At 34.7% G+C, this 9,454-nt stretch overlaps 1 non-coding gene across 1 annotated transcript; it reads left to right on the forward strand.

Annotated features, from left to right (window-relative positions):
• Nucleotides 1–8,880: 8,880 nt before the first annotated feature.
• Nucleotides 8,881–8,987, forward strand: LOC112323921 (small nucleolar RNA R71). The gene has a single exon (XR_002977466.1). It is a non-coding gene; the product is annotated as a small nucleolar RNA R71 (small nucleolar RNA).
• Nucleotides 8,988–9,454: the final 467 nt, after the last annotated feature.

The raw sequence follows: 9,454 nt of genomic DNA on the forward strand, positions 1-9,454 counted from the left end.
AATAAAAATAATAAAAAATAAAAAATTAAAAATTAATATCCTAGATATGCTAAAATCAGATTTACCACTCTTAAGAAGTCCTAAATAGACTAGGAAATCTGATTTGAATGTGGAATTAATTCTGAAGTCTTCTTGCCTTGTTGTGCTTGATTTCCTTTTCTTGCATTGACGCTTAATGAAGAAAATATCTCTCTTTTATACCTGCCAATTTAGTTTTCTTCCTAGACTAGGAGAATCATTAATTAATCCTTCCTTACTTAGGAAATCAGATCTAGTAACCCTTCGATCCACACAAATTGGGCTCTTCTTGGACTTGAATTAGATGAGTTCGAGGTTGTCCTTCATGCTCCCCTAGGCGTCTCAAGCTCTTCTAGGTCCATCGTGCTCTATATGTTCTGAACAAGCCCATTCAATACCTCTTCAAGCTTATTTTCTCTAGCTCTTGTAATTGGTCGACTTGGTACCTCCAATGGGTCTTTGGTATGATTAAACTTGGTGTTTGTTGCGATGTCGCAGTCACACAAATTAATTACCCTAGCTTAAATAAACAAGATACAAGATAGTATAGAGCAAGCAAGGGGTCAATCCCACGAGGAAGATTCAAGTCAGATTTTTATGCTATATGATATGCAATTTGGGAGGGTTTGGAGGTTATCTAAACTAAAACAAAAGAAAACAGAAAACTATCAAGCAAAATTAAATAAAATCAGAAAATTATCAAGAGAACAAACCTTGATTTCAAGTAGACATCCACCTACGGAAATCAGAACCGATCACTGAAACGATGCATTAATTTTATATTCTGAATATTTATCCTTTTTTAACATTAGTTAATTAACGGATCCATCGTATAACCCTAACCATCAAACAATCATAGTGTCCACACTAGTAATTTTATTGAATGGCAGCTTTAAGAACTAGATAAATTGATTAATCTTGACAACATGATTGTCTGCAGTCTATGTTTGATTTGTTCGAATATTCTCCCTAAAGTTAATAATGTAGATCTGCCACAATTATTAAACTCAGTTGCTTCACAAGTTCAAGTTCATATACCACAACTTCGGTTTTGATATCAAACTTAGCAATAGATTGTCTACAATAATAACTTAGAGTCCGCTCTAGCAATTAAAATAAACAATCATAGGAAAAATAAGCATAAGAGAACAAACATATTCATCATATAAACTAATAAGAAAAGGTAAAATAAATCTCACAGTTCTTGAAATCGGAAGGTTTATGTGTCCATGTAACCAAGAAAAAGAGTTTAGCTTTGCATGTCTATTGAACAACTAATCAAAAAGAAGGAAGAATGCATGATTTCAGGTTTGTGGAGGAAAGGGACGTTTTTTCTCTCTTGGCTGACTCCTCTCCTTTCCTTTCTCTCTTTCTTTTTATATCCTAGGAGACCCTAATCCCTTTTCTACAAAATAATCCTTTCATAAGTAGACAATTTACATTTAAGTATTTCAATAATTATTTTCCTAAAAAAGGAGAAATAGCCTTGTATAAAATCTTCAAGCTTTGACTTTTGACTTAGAAGAGCTAAATTTCTGAAATAAATACTTGCACGACAGTTTGGATGCTTTGAGAAGTACTTTGGACTTGTTTCTTCACAAAACCTGTTTATTGGCATAATTCATGTGTCATCTTATAAAAATCATATTTGTCTCATATGAGCTCCTTGCTCTGCTAACATTTGGTATGGTGATAGGTCTTCGAGTCAAGAATCCAAAAAAATAAAGTTTGCATCAAATGGACTTTTGTAGCTCAAGATATTCAAGTCGGAATGGTCGAAGGTCAACACCGGCAAAATACGAGATTTGACTTTGAAGGCTATGATTTCCATGCTCTTTCTTTTTTTTTATTTTTCTTGCCATATAGGAATAGAAAGGTATGGATGTTATCTTTCTAATGGCACTGAAATCACTTCATTTCGACCTCTAGAGCTCAAGCTCTGCACAAAACATCGACTAGAGGTTAAATCTGCCAATTATCTTCAATTTACTTCTTTTTGAATCTTTCATCCAAAAGTGCCTTCAAAACATAAAAAAGAATATCAAGATATTTTATATAAAAAACATAGGTAAAACACTAGGTAAATGTGGGTAAAACTATCGAATAATATGATTGCATCAAATACCTCCACACTTAGCTCTTGTGCGTCCTCGAGAAAGGATAGATAAAATCAAACTTAAACTCAATAAATAAAATAACTATAACTAATCTCTTAATATCCCATTAATGTCCAAGAATATATGCATTATAAACAAGTACAATCAGGAAGGATAAAGAGTATAGATTTTCATGAATTCATTTGCATGCAAACTTCAAAACTCAATTAATCGTTGAGATTTAACTGAAATCTATGTCATGCCAAAGTGATAGGTCCTCTCATTGATATACACTCCAACACTCAAGTGTTTAGGGCTTATATGTTTAAATTTTTTAAATTCGATCAATGAATTTGTTCTACCATAACCTTGCTCTTCAATCTCATTTCTATTACTAACATATTACAAACAATGCATGAATCAAAATGTCTTACTTTTTTATTGTAATGGGGCTAAGGTTAAGGTAAGGTAAAAGAAAGTAAAAGAAAAGGCTAAAACCAAAGGAGGTAGAGCATTCTAAAAAAATTGATCTTTCAAACAAAATATCCCATCAAAGCACGCAAATTTTTCATCTTTAAGCACCATTACTTAACTTCTTTTGATTTCAAGCTCCATCAACATAAAAATTTAAGAACTACGAACACAATGAAACACTTTTCTTTTCTTTTCTTTTTTCATTTTTCTCTCTCTCTCTCTTTTTCTTTCACCTTTGGCAACTTTGCCCATCTTTTCATCAAGCATTACTTTTTTTTTTCCACATAATTTCCAACCATAACCCATGAGATATCAACAAGTATATGCTTTACTAATCCTTGGCCAGGAAAAAGGAAAACGTATAAAATTTTTAGGTTTACACATGGGTAAAGCAAAGAAAAGATAAACAAGTTCAAAATAGGCTCACTAAGGATAATATGCTTTAGGTTGATTTTTTGGCTTAAGTGGTTAAAATTCCTAATGTCTTTATCATCTTCATGTACATATGTAATGCGAATGTAATCTCAACAAGATATGAAGCAAGTTCTAGAGATACATATTATTAAAAGAATGCACAATCAAGGAATATACTATTGAAGGCTAAAAAGCTTACATTGATATAACACTATAAAGTCAACATGATATATTTTCAAAGTCAATCCCTAAACCAATTAAATGTTAAAACTTACATGCACACTCATTCATTCGATTTATATCTTCACTATCTCAACTAATTCTCATACATAATACTCATATTCTAAAAAATCAATGGGAGTTCAAAAGATAAAACTTTAAAAAAAAACAACAAAGAAAACCAAAATTATCTCAATACCCCACACTTTAAACACAACATTGTCCTTAATGTTGAAATAAAATAAATGAATATAAGAGAATGCCAAAAACAAAGTAAAATGCAAAAAATAAAAGATAAGGGGAAAAGAAAGCAAATCTGATTTTCTTTTTCTTTTTGTGCTGGGTTGCCTCCCAGTAAGCGCTTTCTTTTTATGTCATTGGCTCGACATGTTGCATGCTCATTAGTCATATATTGGTTTAGCTCTATGGAAGCAATGAGTTCTGCCATCCAACCTTCGTAGAAAGTTTTCAAATGATGTCCATTGACCTTGAGCACTTTGTTTGTTTCTAAACTTATAATTTCAACTGCACCATAAGAAAAAATATTAGAAACAATAAAGAGTCCAATCTAACGAGAGCGCAACTTTCCAGGGAAAAGTTTCAAACGTGAATGATAAAGAAGGACTTTGTCTCCAACATGAAACTCCTTTCTTGTAATCATTTGGTCATGAAGACTTTTGGTATTTTCTTAGTAAATCCTTGCATTCTCATAAGCATCATTTCGTATCTCTTCCAACTCTTGCAATTGCAACTTTCTTGCAATCCCACCAGAATCATAATCCAAGTTACATTGTTTAATGGCCCAAAAAGCTTTGTGTTCAAGCTCCACTGGTAGATGACATACTTTTCCATAAATCATCCTATAAGGTGACAATCCTATAGGTGATTTATAAGCAGTCCGATAAGCCCAGAGTGCATCATCAAGTCGTAGACTTCAATCTCGCCGGTTAGGTTGCACTGTTTTCTACAAAATGGACTTGATTTCTTGATTTGAAATTTCAGCTTGGCCATTCGTTTGAGGATGGTAGGCTGTGGATGTCCAATGAGTCACATGGTATTTGCGTAATAATGCTTCCATTGAACGATGCAAAAATGAGTGTCACGATCGCTAATGATAGCTTTGGGGATTCCAAACCTGTCAAATATGTAAGTCATGACAAAATCTAAAACAACCTTAACATCATTAGTTTGTGTGGCCTTCGCCTTAATCCATTTAGACACATAATAAACAACAATAAGGATGTAAAGATTACCAAAGACGAAGGAAATGGACCCATAAAATCAATACCCCAAACATAAAAAATTTCACTTACAAGAATATTCGTTAAATGCATTTGATTTTTATGAATGATATTACATGTTCTTTAGTATTTTTCACATGATTTGCAAAAGTGATATGTATCCTTAAAAATAGAAAGCCAATAGAGACCATTTTCAAGTACCTTATGAGCCATTCTTTTTGCTCGAAAATGCCTACCTCAAGAATGAGAACGACAAAAAGTGAATGGAATGAAATTCATCTTGTGGTACACGTCTCCTAACTACTTGACCCGCATAAAATTTTCACAAATAAGAAGTGTCCCAAAAATAATATTTAGCATCAGCTCGTAACTTGTCTTTTTGGGATTTAGACAAACTTGGGGGAATTCTTTGGTGACTAAATAGTTCACCAAATTAGCATACCATGGTCTTGCAGAGGAATGTAACACATACAACTGCTCGTCGGGGAATGTTTCTCTTATTGTTTCGGTTTGTATATTCTTGGTCCTCAGTCGGCCCAAGTGATCAGCTATATGGTTTTCGACACCTTTTTTGTCTTTGATCTGAAGATCAAATTCTTGTAAAAGTAGGATCCACCTAATCAATCTCGGTTTGGACTCTTTTTTCTTTAAAAGATACCTCAAAGCTGCATGGTCAGTAAAAACAACTTTTATACAAAGTAAATACGACTTGAATTTTTCAAGAGCAAACACCACTGCAAATAGTTCCTTTTCAGCTGTATGGTAATTGCATGGTGCTTCATCCGACATGCGAGAGGCATATGCGATAACATGCAAATTCTTTCCTATTCTTTGACCAAGTACAACCCCTACTGCATAATCACTCGCATCACACATTATCTCAAAAGGTTCATCCCAATTTGGTGGTTGGATGATAGGGGCAGATGTGACACACCTCTTAAGCTCATTATAGGCATCTTTACATGCTTGATCAAACATAAAATCCACTTATTTGGCTAATAATTTGCACAAAGGTGTTGTAATCTTCGAGAAATCTTTGATAAAGCATCGATAGAAACTTGCATGGCTAAGAAAAGAACAAACTTCCCTTACGCATGAGGGGTAAGACAATGATGAAATAACATCTATTTTAGCTTCATCAACCTCTAATCCACGTGAAGACACAACATGCCCAAGAACTATTCATTGTTCTACCATAAAATAACACTTTTCATAGTTCAAGACAAGATTAGTTTCAATGCATATTTTCAAGACTAAAGATAAACTTTCCAAACACTTATAAAAAGAATCACCATACACTGTGAAATCATCCATGAAAATCTCAATTATTCTTTCAACATAGTCAGAAAAAATACTCATCATGCATCTTGAAAAGTTGTGGGTGCATTACAAAGACCAAATGGCATTTTCCTATAAGCATATGTACCAAATAAACATGTAAATGTAGTCTTTTCTTGATCCTCAGGATTAATAATGATTTGATTATATCCACTATATCCATCAAGAAAACAATAAAAAGACTTACCTGCCAGGCGTTCAAGCATTTGATCCATGAATGGTAAAAGGAAATGATCTTTGCGTGTAGAAAGATTAAGCTTCCTATAATCAACACACATTCTTCATCCACTCGAGATGCGAGTAGGGATGAGTTCATCATTTTTGTTCTTTACCAACATGATTCCGGTCTTTTTAGGCACCACATGGATAGGCGCCACCCATTTATTGTCTATGATGGGGTAAATGACTCCTGCATCTAATAATTTCAAAATCTCAGCTTTCACTACCTTCATCATAGGCGGGTTCAACCTCCTTTGCATTTCCCTTATTGGTTTTGCATTGTCCTCCAATAGTATGTGATGCATATACACATTGAGGGACTAATGCCCTTGATGTTGGCTAAAGTCCATCCAATGGTCGTTTTATGATCGCACAACTTCACAAGTGTTTCCTCTTGCGTACTTGTCAAACCTTTTGCTATGATAACAAGAAGTGTATTGTTGTCTCCAATGAATACATACTTCAGATTAGGGGTGAGCAAAAAAACCGAAAAACCGATGAAACCGAGAAAACAGGAAAAAAAAACCGAAATAACCGAACCGTAAAAAAAACCGATTAAAATTTTGAAAAAACCGGCCGGTTTGGTTTGGTTTCGGTTTTATAAGCAAAAAACCAAAAAAATCGAACCGAACCGAACCCAAACCGAAAAAAACCAGAAAAAAAACCAAGCCAAAACCGAGAAAACTGAGCCAAACCGGAAAAACCGAGCCAAAGCGGTTTGAACCGGTTTTTGTCCTAAAAAACCGAAACGAACCTAACCGAACTGAAACCGGTCGGTTTGAACCGGTTTTGGTTCGGTTTTGATTTTTTTAAAGAAAAATTCGATTTCGATATTTTTTTTAAGAAAAAATCGGTTTGGTTACTTTTTTTTGATAAAAACCGAACCGAACTGAAAATGATCACCCCTACTTCAGATTATCAGGCAAAATTTTTAATTCTAACTCGGGGGCTTGTAAAATAGATGACAAAAGCTTTTTATGTGAAAGTACTATATCAATAAAGACATTACCATGAGGAATGGTTTGCAAAGCTTGCAAAGCCAATGTTGATTCGTGCATGTTCTAGGGAACACATATGTGTGCCTCTTCATATCTTCTATCTCAGTAAAATTATAGTCATAGCTCAACGACACACTTAATCTGTCCTCACAGTCAAAATCAAAAACTTGTTGCACACACTTATTAACTTGGTCATAACATGTGATAAAATAAACATTGCTATAAGGATATTTCATTGCATCATACAAATTAAATTCAATCTTTTCATCTCCTACTTCCATGGATAAAGTATCCTTACCACAATCAATTTTCATATTGACAGTTTTCAAGAATGATCTCCTAAACAATATATGAGTGTTATTTGATGAATCACGTTCCATATCAAGAATATTAAAGTTGCATGGAATAACCAAACTATCAATCTTGACTAAGACATCTTCTATTACACCAAGTGGATAAACAAAACTACGATCCGCAAGTTGTATTACAATGCTAGTTTTAATTAAAGGCTCAAGATTAAGAAAATTATAAACATGTTTAGGCATAACACTAATGGATGCACCTAAATCGTATAAGATACTTTTAAAACTAGCATTACCACTAACACATAGGATAGTAAACACAATTGGGTCTTTTTGCTTGAAAGGCAGATTCTTTTGAACAACAGCAAATACAACTCCACCCATACTTACCGTTTCATAACCTTTTAGCTTGAAAGCTCTTTTGAAAGTACACAACTCCTTCAAGAATTTGGCATACTTTGGAATTTGCTTGATATCATCAATAAAAGGAATGTTGAGTTCCACTTTCTTGAAGACCTCTAAAATTTCTTTTTCTTTGTCCTCTTTCTTTGACCTAGAAGAACTCACAGGAAAGGGAGGAATTTTATGAAAAGTGGAGTTCATTGAATTAGGACTTACCTTTGGAGTATTGGTTGTTGTTTCAGTCTGTGGAGGAGTAGGGTATTTCTTCTTTATACTCAGTTCGGTTTCTATCTCCTCATCTTCCTCCATCTCAATTTGTTTCAACCTTTTCTCTTTATATTCTTTCCCACTTCCCAGCGTGATCGCACTAATATTCTCTTTTGGATTCAATATTTGGGAGGGCAATTTTCCATTCATTTGTGCTTCCAATTTCGCTACACTTGAAGCTACTTGCCCCATTTACTTCTCCAAGTTGTGAATACTTGACCTTGTTTCTTATTAAAAAGACATGACATTTTATCGCAAGGTCACTGTATTAGAGACCAAGGTTTTCATCATCTCACGAAGATCATCACTCGATGGCCCCATAACATTGGAGTTTGTAAATGCAGAAGGTTGTCTTGCTTGATAATTGTGTTGGGACTGAAATCCATTGGGATGGAACTATCGGCCTTGATTTCCTTATTGAGACGGGTACCCATAGCATAAGTTCGAATAATCTCTCCATCCAGGATTGTACGTGTTAGAAAAAGGATCATACTTACGTTGAGGTTGTCCATTGAATGCTCCATCACCTGCATTAGCTTGTTCAATGTAATCTTCTTGCATTGTTGGGCACATATTCGAAGTATGTCCTTTTAAGGAGCATATGCCACAAACTTTCACCTGCTGTACATTTCCACAAGCCAAAGAACGCATAAGAGAAGTAAGATCATTAACTTTATTCTCAAGGTTAACAATACTTACCTTATTCACTCGTTTGTTTTGGAAGTCTCAACGACTGCCAAATTGTTTTGAGTTGGCTGCCACATTTGAGATCCATTGACGTGCAACCTCTGGTGTCTTATCTACCAATGCCCCTCCACTTGCCACATCAATGATACTGCGATCAGTAGGCATCAGTCCTTCATAGAAATATTGAATGAGCAGCTGATCGGGTATCTGATGATGAGGGCATTGAATGCACAATTGCTCAAATCTTTCCCAATACTCAGAAAGTGTCTCCCCATGAGATTGTTGAATCCCACATATTTATTTCCTTATGTTGGCAACTCAAGAGGTTGAGAAATAATTTTCAAGGAAAATCTTCTTCATGTCATTCCAAGTTCCAATGAAACCTGGGAGAATAGAGAAAAGCCATGCCTTTGCTGCCCCTTTTAAAGAGAAAGGGAAAACTTTCAACTTAACATGTTCTTCGTCAACTCTATTTGGTTTCATGCCAACACAAACTATATGAAACTTCTTGCGATGAGTATGAAGATCTCATCCTACAAGTCCATTAAATGTTGGTAGCAAGTGTATAAAACCAGACTTGAGCTTGAAGTTGACATTGTTGTCGATGTTTATGCACAATGGTTGATTCTCCACGGTAGGAGTAGCGAGCTCCTTGAGTGTCTGTTGTCGTGCAACAACCATGGTGTTGATGCGAGCATCCTTTCATAACCTACGTAAAGTGTTTTTTATTTCGAGATCTACCTGCACTTGACTCTGGTTAGTAGAACGGGTTATAGACA

The sequence above is a fragment of the Populus trichocarpa genome, chromosome 13 (assembly GCF_000002775.5).
Source record: "Populus trichocarpa isolate Nisqually-1 chromosome 13, P.trichocarpa_v4.1, whole genome shotgun sequence".
NCBI classification, from domain to species: domain Eukaryota; kingdom Viridiplantae; phylum Streptophyta; class Magnoliopsida; order Malpighiales; family Salicaceae; genus Populus; species Populus trichocarpa.